The 11,245-nt window shown below is 31.1% G+C and overlaps 1 protein-coding gene across 4 annotated transcripts in view; it reads left to right on the top strand.

Moving 5' to 3' along the window:
* Positions 1-687: 687 nt before the first annotated feature.
* Positions 688-11,245, top strand: part of LOC143067937 (uncharacterized) — a 39,109-nt gene continuing 28,551 nt past the window's right edge. The window contains exon 1 of one of the 4 annotated variants that reach the window (XM_076241577.1): positions 688-840. The gene's annotated coding sequence lies outside the window, so the exon portion shown is untranslated. Of the gene's footprint in view, positions 841-1,030; positions 1,082-8,305; positions 8,477-10,769; positions 10,872-11,245 lie in introns of those variants that run through there. The other 3 variants (XM_076241581.1, XM_076241578.1, XM_076241580.1) reach the window with 3 other exon arrangements.

The raw sequence follows: 11,245 nt of genomic DNA, 5'->3' as shown, positions 1-11,245 counted from the left end.
TCGTTTTCAAATTGATTAACCTCAATAAATGTTCAATATAAAAATGTATAGAAATATACTTCATCAATCTATGTTCCTATCGTTTAGTATCGTTCGTGAAAAAAATTAAGAAACCGTTTATATGTTTTTCCATCGATTTTGATTCAAGTTAAAGGTAATTCAAAATCTATTTTATTCAGGATTTAATTGTTTTTATGAATGAAATATTTTTTGAAACCCTTAGTTAATGGGGTTCAACAGCCGAGATTTTATTTAGAATGAGGTGGTAAACACGAATTAACCAAGAATATTGATTGAAAATTTTACGTAGATTTTTATGTTTCACATCAATTTTTCACGACATCAATAACCACACGCAACGTATTGTGTAACAAGCCAAATTGCCCAATACTTACAAATAATATTATTATTTCACAGGTAAAACAAAAGTCTTGGTTGGTCTCAAGCAATAACATTTTCGATGCATGATCGTATATATCAATGTCTTGCACTTTGATTAAATCTATACTTTATTTAACAACTAATGGAGTATCTTAAAGTATAATCACCTGTCAAATTGCTTCTCTGATTTTAATTCTTATGAATGACTATTATAATTGATCGAGGTAACTGCATACATTAACTTTCTTTTCATTCATAGACTGTATAGATTTCATAACCGTAATTTGCACAATTAAATCTTTTAACGAATAAGACATGTAATCTTTAAATGCGCCTGCGTGATTATATTGAATGTACTGAGTTCAAATCCGGAGCAAGGAAATCGGTCGTAATAAAACAATACAAACGAAATGGTCTAGTCTACAAAGCTGGGAGACAAAACAGTCCAATTGAAATTAGGTAAGGAATTAAAAATTATTTCTGCGAAATGTTTAATTTCTTAAAATTTAACCATTTTTTTTTTTCAATTTTATAGTTTTCATTTTTACATGTCAATTATATAGATACATCACAATCACAATTAATGTTACATGTAGCAAGTAAATTAAATAATTTTTAATTTGCAAAGTACAAGACCGCAGCTTATTCACTTGCCTACTGAAAACACGTAAAGAATAAAAGGATAAAAGGCATTAAAGAGGTAAAAATTGTATTCGTATTGTGGTGTGCGCTGATAAAGTTTAGAAAAGAGGGACGAAAGATACCAAAGGGACAGTCAAACTCATAAATCTAAAACAAACTGACAACGCCAACTAACATCAGTTTACAAAACAAAACAAAAGATACCATTTCCTATGTATTTGAAAAAATTATACTGACATGTGCTAATGGTTTGCAAGAAATATGTATTACAGAAGACTTCATCGAATACCCATCAGATGTTGTTATCGTGCTTTAACTGAAAAAAGAGATCTTGAACTCATTATTTTTTAAAAGTAGGAAAGCTCAGTTTTGAGAACATTATTTTTACTCTACATTTTTCCTGTTTTTTTCATGTTATCATAAGATTCAATTTTGTTTGTTTTATCGACACGTTCTATTTATTTGATCAATTACCTGTAAATATTTACCTATTTTCCAATTAACAGTGATATTTTTTAATTTTATTTTGATTATGTTCAAAGCTGTCTGAAGAATATATTTTTTGCGACAATATAAATAGAACAATTCTAAATAATATGTTTGTTTTAATAAACAAAGATATACAATATATTTCTATAAATATTATAATATGTCTCTGTTTCAAACAAACATAATGACTGGGATATTATTGATGCAATGAAGCAGTTCAAACAAGTTAAATATAATAGTTCACATCTAATTAAATGCAGTTGTTACACATTTGTATATACATGTATGACCATAGATATAAAAGCTATCATATCTATGATATGACTCACTGTTAGTGATTGTTTAAGAGATGATATTGTGTTGGACAACCGAATTTAGTCTACTTGGGAAATAATGTTTAGAAAAAGGTTATAAAAGCCTATCATCGGTACAATCTTTATCATAACCGAATCATCTAATACGTATCGGCTACTTGCTTTCTATTTTTTATGTGCTTTTTCTTCCAATTGCATATACAAGAGAGAAAGAGAAAAGTTTTTATGTTGTTGTATTTGTAAACTTGATGATAATGGAAAGGGTTGTTTCACATTAGAAAAGCCTAAAAGGAAAACATTCGCAGTTATAGATTTTATATCCTTGAAAAGAGTATAATGCATCTGGCATGAGCCAACAGATAAAATAGAAGCGATGATATCTATTCATTTATCATTCTTTCGTGTAACACAATTAAGAATTATGAACCCTTGTGTTGCTTTCCCCTTGTACTTTCATATTTGTCAATTAGGTATTTGAAAGATAGAGGATTTTTGCATACAGTGCTACCAATGATTTCCTTAAAACAAGTTTATAAATTTAGATATTGGTTAAAATAAATATAAATATGGACCAATTTAAGAACACCTTCTAGGGTGGGCTCGACTTCAGTGACTCAGCACGAAGTGTTTTAGAATTTATTTAGGTTGTTTAGAACTTTTTGTAAACAATAAACGTTAGCTGATCATAGAAAAACAAGTGAGTAAACTATGTTTCAAATTTTATAACAAAAATCTCTATTAAAGTCTGTGAACTTTCTGCAAAATTCTTGATTTTATTTTCACAAAATTCCCTTTTTCTATTAAATGCAATGAAACTGTAAAAAATTATGCTTTGCAAGAAGTTTCCCCTTTACATATTCACAAAATGGTCCATCTCTATTATGCATTATCTTTGCTGTTTTGATACTATTGCAGTTTGAAAAGTTCATAATTCACAGGCCACAGAAGTGGTCATAAACCTTAAAGTTATAAGAAACCTCAAATTAAAAAAAAAAATAATGCATGTTTTTTTTTAATAACTTAATGGATAGTTTTCATTATAAAACTTATGTACATATACTTTTTTCGGAAGAAAATTCTTTAATTTGTTCATATTTAGAAGAAGTTTACTTTATTTTAATTTCTTCCTTCCTGGAAGCAATTCCCCGATATATTTTCCGTATGCAAAGTGACCTCAGTGTGACCCATCTCGTAAAAATCCGGTGATCGCAATACTCATGGATGTCCTTAAAATAAGCTATTATCTAATTGTAGACTTTAAAGAAAGTTTTTGTAACATGTATGGCAATCACTTTAAATTAAAATTTGCAGTATCTTTATTTCATCTTCTCGGAAATACTAAAATGAACCAATCTTACATGCACATGTACATTGTACCTTGTGACATTTACGTGAAGGAGTTCGTTGGGATTCTCGGGTCAGATGTCAACAATTGATGTCGCCTTTAAGGTGAAACCAATGAATTATACCCGATTAATAATCCTGGAAAAAGTATGCTTATTACTGAAATAATATACAGTCAATTTAAGGTAATTTGGATGTAATGTTTCTGCCAGTATCATATTACTAAAGCTAATTCATCAGCAGACTTCTCACAAACATGTTTAACCCCGCCGCATTTTTGCGCCTGTCCCAAGTCAGGAGTATCTGGCCTTTGTTAGTCTTGTATTATTTTAACTTTTAGTTTCTTGAGTGCAATTTGGAGTTTAGTATGGCGTTCATTATCACTGAACTAGTATATATTTGTTAAGGAGCCAGCTGAAGGACGCCTCCGTTGGTGACCTTCTGCTGCTGTCTGCTCTATGGTCGGGTTGTTGTCTCTTTGGCACATTCTCCATTTCCATTCTCAGTTTTATTTACTAGGGAAAATGTTTTGAAGTGGAGTTTCGAATAACCTCATTTGACCGCAAATTTTGATGGTATTTATTAAGCTTACAATGAATATATTGCGTTATATTAAATCATTAATATAATTATCATAAAAAATCTCTAAAAAAAGAAGGACCGATGATACACGTTTGAGTTCAAAACTGGCTCATTGGGGTCAATGATTCAAAAGTGATTTTTCAAAAATATACAAAACAGTTTTAAATGCTGTCTTATTTCAAACTAAACTACTGGTTTCATAAGTTTATTTAATAACCAACTCCACTTGCATTTTGGGCATTTTGCCTATCCTCAAAATAGATCTAAGAAGATGTGATATGAGTGCCAATGAGAGAACTCTCAATGCAAGTCAAAATTTGTAAAAGTTACCCATTAAAAGTTAAAGTCTGGCATTCAACACTGAGTTTTGGATCACATCGAACAGCAAGCTATGAAGGGCCCCAAAAATGACTAGACACGTGTCAAACCAGGAAAACCAACGATTTAATCAGTATAAACAAAAAACAGAAATGAGAACCACTCATGAACCACATCAACAAACAACACCCACTGAGCATCATGTTCCTGACTTAAAAGGTGCAAACAAATGCAGCCATTTTAAACGTTTTAAAATGTGCCAACCTTCACCCAACCTAAAACAATAGGGTAATATCACACCATAGAAAGCCACACTATGATATATCAATTAAAATTGTTAAACTAAATCAAAAGACCAGTTCTGAATTATCATTGGGATGACAGCCATAAAAATCCTGCCAACCAACAAAATGGTCGGCGTTTATATAAATAGAATGTCCTAGGCTAAAACAAGCTGATTTTGTTTCTTTAGAGAATACTTGTTTGTGTTGACTCCATACTGTCTTTTATTTAACCTAGCCTGTTGTGTCTTTCGTTTACTTTGGACAATGTCTTCTTTTTTTACTTAGGACATTGTCTTTTATTTACTTAAGACATTTCTTTTATTTACTTTTGACACTTATTGTCAAACAGGATTTACATGGTTGACATTGATATTGAACTATTTTCACATAGTTGACATCAACAGTGAACTCATTGACTTTAATACCGTCCGTCGTAACCTCATATAATTGTATATTTTTTAACATTACCATTAGTTAAATAATTAGCTCCACAACCAGGGTCGTAAACTCTTCATTCTTGGCTGAGGTACATAAGAAATCGTGTTGCCTTATTGATACTCCTGAATCTACTGCGTTGTGAGAAATTAAATCCGATCAGGCCATCCGTTGGTAATCGATTTGATTCATGTTCAAGTCATAAAACTCTCCGTAATAATTTTAATTATTGATATTTGTACTTTGTCATTACAAAAGTTAAATGTCTCCAGACAGTCTTTGTGTGAGTATTTGTTGCACTTTATTGGTATTTATTTTTATATCGAAACATAAAAATCTGTCAATTAAATTAAACACTCTGCATTTAAAAAAGGACACATTAAAATTTTGATTTATTAGTTATGAAATATTCATTTCAGATGTTTTGTTGAAAATTTATTTCAATTTCTAGTCGATGTGTATGATAAGGTTAATAAAAAATACTTTAAAGAAAAGAGCAACACGTACTAGACACGTTATTCTCATTCCTTTGCTCTTACTCGCCAACGTTGCATTAGATTACCGACGTTACCAAAATTGAAATATTTGAAAATAAGTCGTTAAAAATCAAAAGTTTGTACCATTATTGAATTCCAATCATTGGATGAAATAGTCTCATTATCAATCCCTTTTTCTTCAGAACAATATATGATGTATCAGCTTCTTGTCCAATAGGACCTATACTTGGGAACTTTGGTGTCCTTGTAAACATATAAAGGAAAATCAAACATATTTGAAAATAAAACTCTGAAACATCTGGGCAAAAATTAAGACATTTAGCGTATGATTGATGATCGAAAGACCCTCTGCAAACGATCTTCAGTTGATGTGGTTTAATATGATGGCACGGGGCGATATAGTTCTGATTGAAAAGTTTTCGGAATCATGTTAACATCTTATAACCTGAACTTTTTGGTGAGTTGCATTTTTGTTTTTCGTTAATTATATATACATATGTTACAGTGAATTTGTATAATCAGGGATTATGTAGAATCCCTGATTTTTCAGGGAATATGTAGAATCACTAATATCATTAGTACTAAAATAATTATATATAATCCCTGAAAAAGACCAGTGATTTTACATAATCACTGAACATTTTAATAATTATTCTACAAATTCCCTAATATAATTTCAGGGATTATGAATAATTTAAGGATAGTTCGTTTGATAAAAAAAGAGAGAGAACTTACGCGTCTAAATGTATATAAAAACTAAGGATTGACAATTGGAACAAAATTTAAGAGAAAGCTGGCATTTGTTGTAATATTCTCATAGCAATTCCACAGGGTAAAAAAGGAAAGGGAATCCCCAAAAAACATTCTGATAATTGTTCACCAAAAGTCTGAAAAAGGATATCGCCTGGCTAAAAAAAACATTGTATCTTACTCGAACCAGTTCGAGGTTGCCAATTCCCTTTTTTGGGGGGTACCTTCAGATGTTTTAAATGGACACTTTATTTCTCTTTAAATTTGATTTGATTGATATGTGAAGGAAAATGTTTTCTTAAATATGGATGTTGTGATAAAAACAGATGTGAATATAAAAAAGAAGATGTGGTATGATTGCCAATGAGACAACTGTCCAGCATACTATTTTAATATATTGTGTTTAACATTTTAATATATTGTGCCTTACATTTTAAAAGATAGGGTTATCATTTTGATATTTTGTGCTTAACATTTTACAATTTATGTTTATACAGTGTAATGCTGTTTTAATATTATTTTATTGCATAAATTATTTGACTTTTGTTCATTTTCTTTATAAATAAAACTATTTCTTCATTTCAGTTATTTTGTATAATCCCTGACGTTTTTTCTAGTGATTATACACAATCCCTGAAAATTTTAGTGATTATACATAATCCCTAAACTGGCCAGTGATTCTACATAATCTCAGAAAATTTCAGAGATTCTACATAATCACAGTGACTGATTATACAAATTCACTGTAACATATAGATAAGTAAGGCCGTTAGTTTCTCGTTTGAATTGCTTTACATTGTCATATCGTGGCCTTTTATAGCTGACTATGCGGTATGGGCTTTGCTCATTGTTGAAGGCCGTACGGTGACCTATAGTTGTTAATGTGTGTGTCGTTTAGGTCTTTTGTGGACAGTTGTCTCATTGGCAATCATACCACATCTTCTTTTTTATATTTAGCGACCAATGTAAAAATCAAATTACACAGGGATGATAATTTGGTTCCTATCTGATGCCGTAGATGTATCTTTTCTTTTATTATATAACTGTCCACATTTGATTAAGATCATGTCTTTTAAACTCTCAAAGCACTTTTTGTGTTAGGGTTCTAAAACATTCCGAAAAAAGCCTTGAATATGAATTACAAATCGATGAATATATTAGATAACACACGTTCAACAGTTATTTCAACCATTTATATTCAAAGGTGTCTGTTAAAGGATAAATTGTTAAAGGGACGTTTATTGTTGCCGATCAAAGTATATTGTAAACTGAGACTCAGTGTTTTTCTAACCCTAGAATTTATTTATTTTCTTACACGTTTTTAGTTTCTAACGGTCTAGAAAGTAAACTTATCCTTTAACAGTATGCTTACACAATTTTGACCTTTATGATTTATGTTTGTATTATTAATTGTATTCAATTATGGTACTTTTAACCGTTTATTACAATGATCCACTGATATGACAAGCCTTATTTGTTAATCTATTTACATACTAGATTTAAGACGAGCTTGCAGGATCGATTAATGATTTTTCAGATTACTTTTATTTAATAATTACTTTTATTTAATATTTAAGCATTTTTGGTAGTTAATTGAAAAAAACTGTAAAATATGCCCACACTTCAGTCTTGAGTTTCTATGTTGTGTCATGTGTACTATTATTTGTCTGTTTGTCTTTTCATTTTGAGCCATGGAAAAGTTTGTTTTCGTTCTATGAGTTTGACTGCCCCTCTGGTATCTTTCGCTCCTTTTTTTGACTACGTAATGATGTATTTGTGATTTGACTTATTTGATCTGACCATTGCCATTGGTTCTTTGTTTCCAACTAGCAGTGTCGTTTGATTGTATAAAGGAAAAACGAAGAGAATTCACTGTGTCTATTAGGAGTGTTCACATTGAATCTTGGCATGCCCGTTTTAGCTGTCACAGTGCAGATTTTCGAACTGGCTATTTCTTGATAATTCCAGTCATATTAGTACTCAATCAGATGTTTGATAATAGATTGAACTGGTTATTAAATCGTATCTCGCAGAAAAGGCCTAACTTAATATGAAATAGCAGACACCCGCGTAATCTTCGGTTATATTGTCTCATCCATTTAGTAATGGGATTTTTTTTATCGGTTTTTAATTGTCGAAATTGATTTTTTTTTTACAGATTAAACTAAATTTGACACCCCATAAATAGTCTATCTATTATATTTGTTTATTGTTCTTGTGAATAGAAGTTAAAAGATTGAAAATCAGATAAAAGTCAGGGGCTTGTCACTTTAACAATTCAACCTTTTAGCGTTATATGATCCGAAAGAAGAACAGGTTATATGGACAATTCAAACTTGTTCCGTACTTTTACTTGTTGTGAACTTTTGGGAAAAGAATTGTACTTACTATTTCGCAATACTTGGATACCTGCCCGTCAATACACATGTATATACTTAAGGTAAGATGACTATGTCTATTACTTTTGATTTTCATGTTTGAGTGCTTGTAGACGGATAACATTATAGCCTACGTTTATCAAAATACTAGTACACAGAAATCCTGTCAGAAACTAGATTGTGGTTAGCTTGACAATGTTGTGTAGGATTGGAGCGTCATTAACATTTTCTTTCATGCTTCTCTACATTCCGTCTGGAATCTGAAGCACGTTTTTAATCTTTACATGTTATTTCAGTTTTTCTTTTTTGAAGTTGTTCTTTATAATATTTGGTTAAATCTTTGACATTAAGGTTTAGAAGGGCATAATATATAGAATCAAAGTGCTTGTAATCAAGGATTAAAGTCACAAAACACACATAAAATGACATGACCTGGTAAAAGCTAATATTCAAAGTCTGATCTTTTTCTCTCGTTAAGAGACATTCATTTGAAGAGGTTGGATCTTTTAATTTCATATGAAGAGTCATAAATGTCCCAGTAGTTCGATAGGTTATGTACTTCAAGTTACTTGATGAGGTTATTCAAATACAAATGTCATGTACATTGTGTAATAGCATACAATTTAAACATAGAAAGCACTTGTTCTGTTTGTTGTGCATGCAAATTAAATGTGCACATCGATCGACTTATTTTAAATCCATCTAATTTGTTTGATATCTACTCCAACAATGTACTTTCAGTTTCATTTAAAGCAAGTTTCGTTTATTACACTGAATTATAAACAGATTGTACATATTGACGAACATTAAATAATGTTACGTCAGCGCTTTCTTCAAACCTCTAACGAAAAAAAGTACTGTCTTAGCCATTATATAGAAAGTTATTCACCAAATGCAAGACCCTTCACTTTGTGTATTTTTAAAAGTCTGTATGCATTGCAGCAGGTTCTTTCATTGGACATATAACCTTGTCTTCATTTTGCTTTAATTGGATTTTGTTTGGCTTTGACAGAGGCTTCTAATTTAGGGCAAATTTCAAGACATGACTTAGTTGATCAAACTCGTTCCACACCTTTTAAGGTTAAAGCGTTCCGTGAAAAAGTAGATATAATTATTACATTGGTACAGACGTTCATGATATAAAATAGTTGGTTCGATTTCGAAATTCGAATAAATAAATAAAGACAGTATCAATATTCTAAGCTCACCTGGCCCCTATTGCTATTACATGGCGTCTGTCGTCTATTATCATCCGTTAACCGTAACGGTTGTTTAATGTTGTCTATAACTTGAAAACTCAAAGATCAAAAGAAACTTAACAGTATTTTAAGTAACTCTGATCAAAATCGTCAGTCAAATTGTTTCAAGATTTTATGCCCTCTATAATGAATTTCACACATTTTAGCTTAAAAGTAGCAAAAAGAGACGTCAAACGGCAATCAAAAGACAAAAAAGACGAGGTATACAAATCAGTCACACAGATGAAATCGTCAGTCCATTCTTTATAGCAGTTTAGAACTATATAGTTCTTAAATCATGATTTATTTACCAAAATAAGCATATTTACAAAAACTATAAGAGATCTAGAGATAAACTGCAGACAAAAATGTTCGGCAATAAAAAGAATTTTAGTCATGAACTACTAGTATATTCGGGGCCTTTTATAGCTGACTATGCAGTATGGGCTTTGCTTATTGTTGATGGCCGTATGGTGACCTATATTTGTTAATTTCTGTGTCATTTGGTCTCTTGTGGAGAGTTGTCTCATTGGCAATCATACCACATCTTCGTTTTTTTATATCTAATAGATTTTTCGTTGGAAAGTTGACATTTTCAAGATTCATATGGACTCCAGTGAGCGTTTACGTAACATGCTCTTTCAAAAATCTAGTTAAGATCATTGACGATTATCACATGCTTGATATCTCTAGGCAAAACTTGGAAAAAGTTTATGAACACATCGAAGTAGTTTAATGTATCTTGTACTCGGATAAATTGTACACAAGAAACCCTAGTCCTATTGGATTTGCCATTATAACGTATATTGTCTTACTGGGGTAGCTTTTAATAGGGTAATCGTGTGTAATGCCATGCTCTCTAAGAAACGCAGTGAAGCATTCCACTTTTATCCGGTAAAAACAATTAGCGCTGATGGCAAGTGCACAATAAAAGCTGATAAATTATTAAAATTTCATTGTTACAGTTCATGTATACTTATGTACATACTATCACTTAATGGTATAATGACTCAAGTTGAAAATTTCCCCACGAAGCGTTTCGACCAGATTATTATCATTCATCTGAAGCCAACACGCCAGGTTACAATTCTTTTTATATTGAATTTTGAGTTGTCAGTTGATGAAGTTGGAACTGTTGATTTATTACCGATGGTGTAAGTGGAATGTTGGTCATTGCACTGAGAAGAAAATTATTGTTTTGATGTACCACGAACAATCAGTGAGTCTTTCTGTTGTATTTTGTAAATGATTTATTTGTTAGCAGTAATAGATAAAACTTGGCAATATAACACTGGACACTTTTAATTTGCAAAACACTCATTTGCAAATCCGCCGCCGCCTCAAACAAGAGCTACAATATCATGTATATAACCAAAATGTGCAGAATTACATGGGATTCAATAATTTCATTCGTTTTCTACAGTTACTTTCATATTTATTTTGCAATTTGAATTATAAAAACATGGGATTTTCAATATCCCATGGGACAGGGCAAAATCCCATGGGATTTACCACTATCCCATTGGATTTTGGTTAAATCCCATGGGATTTTTTTTGGTCCCATGGGATTATTGTAGTCCCATGGGATATTTG

Source organism: Mytilus galloprovincialis, chromosome 3 (assembly GCF_965363235.1).
Source record: "Mytilus galloprovincialis chromosome 3, xbMytGall1.hap1.1, whole genome shotgun sequence".
Taxonomy (NCBI): domain Eukaryota; kingdom Metazoa; phylum Mollusca; class Bivalvia; order Mytilida; family Mytilidae; genus Mytilus; species Mytilus galloprovincialis.
The sequence above is the reverse complement of the archived record's forward strand: the minus strand, read 5'-3'. Positions and strand labels throughout refer to the sequence as shown.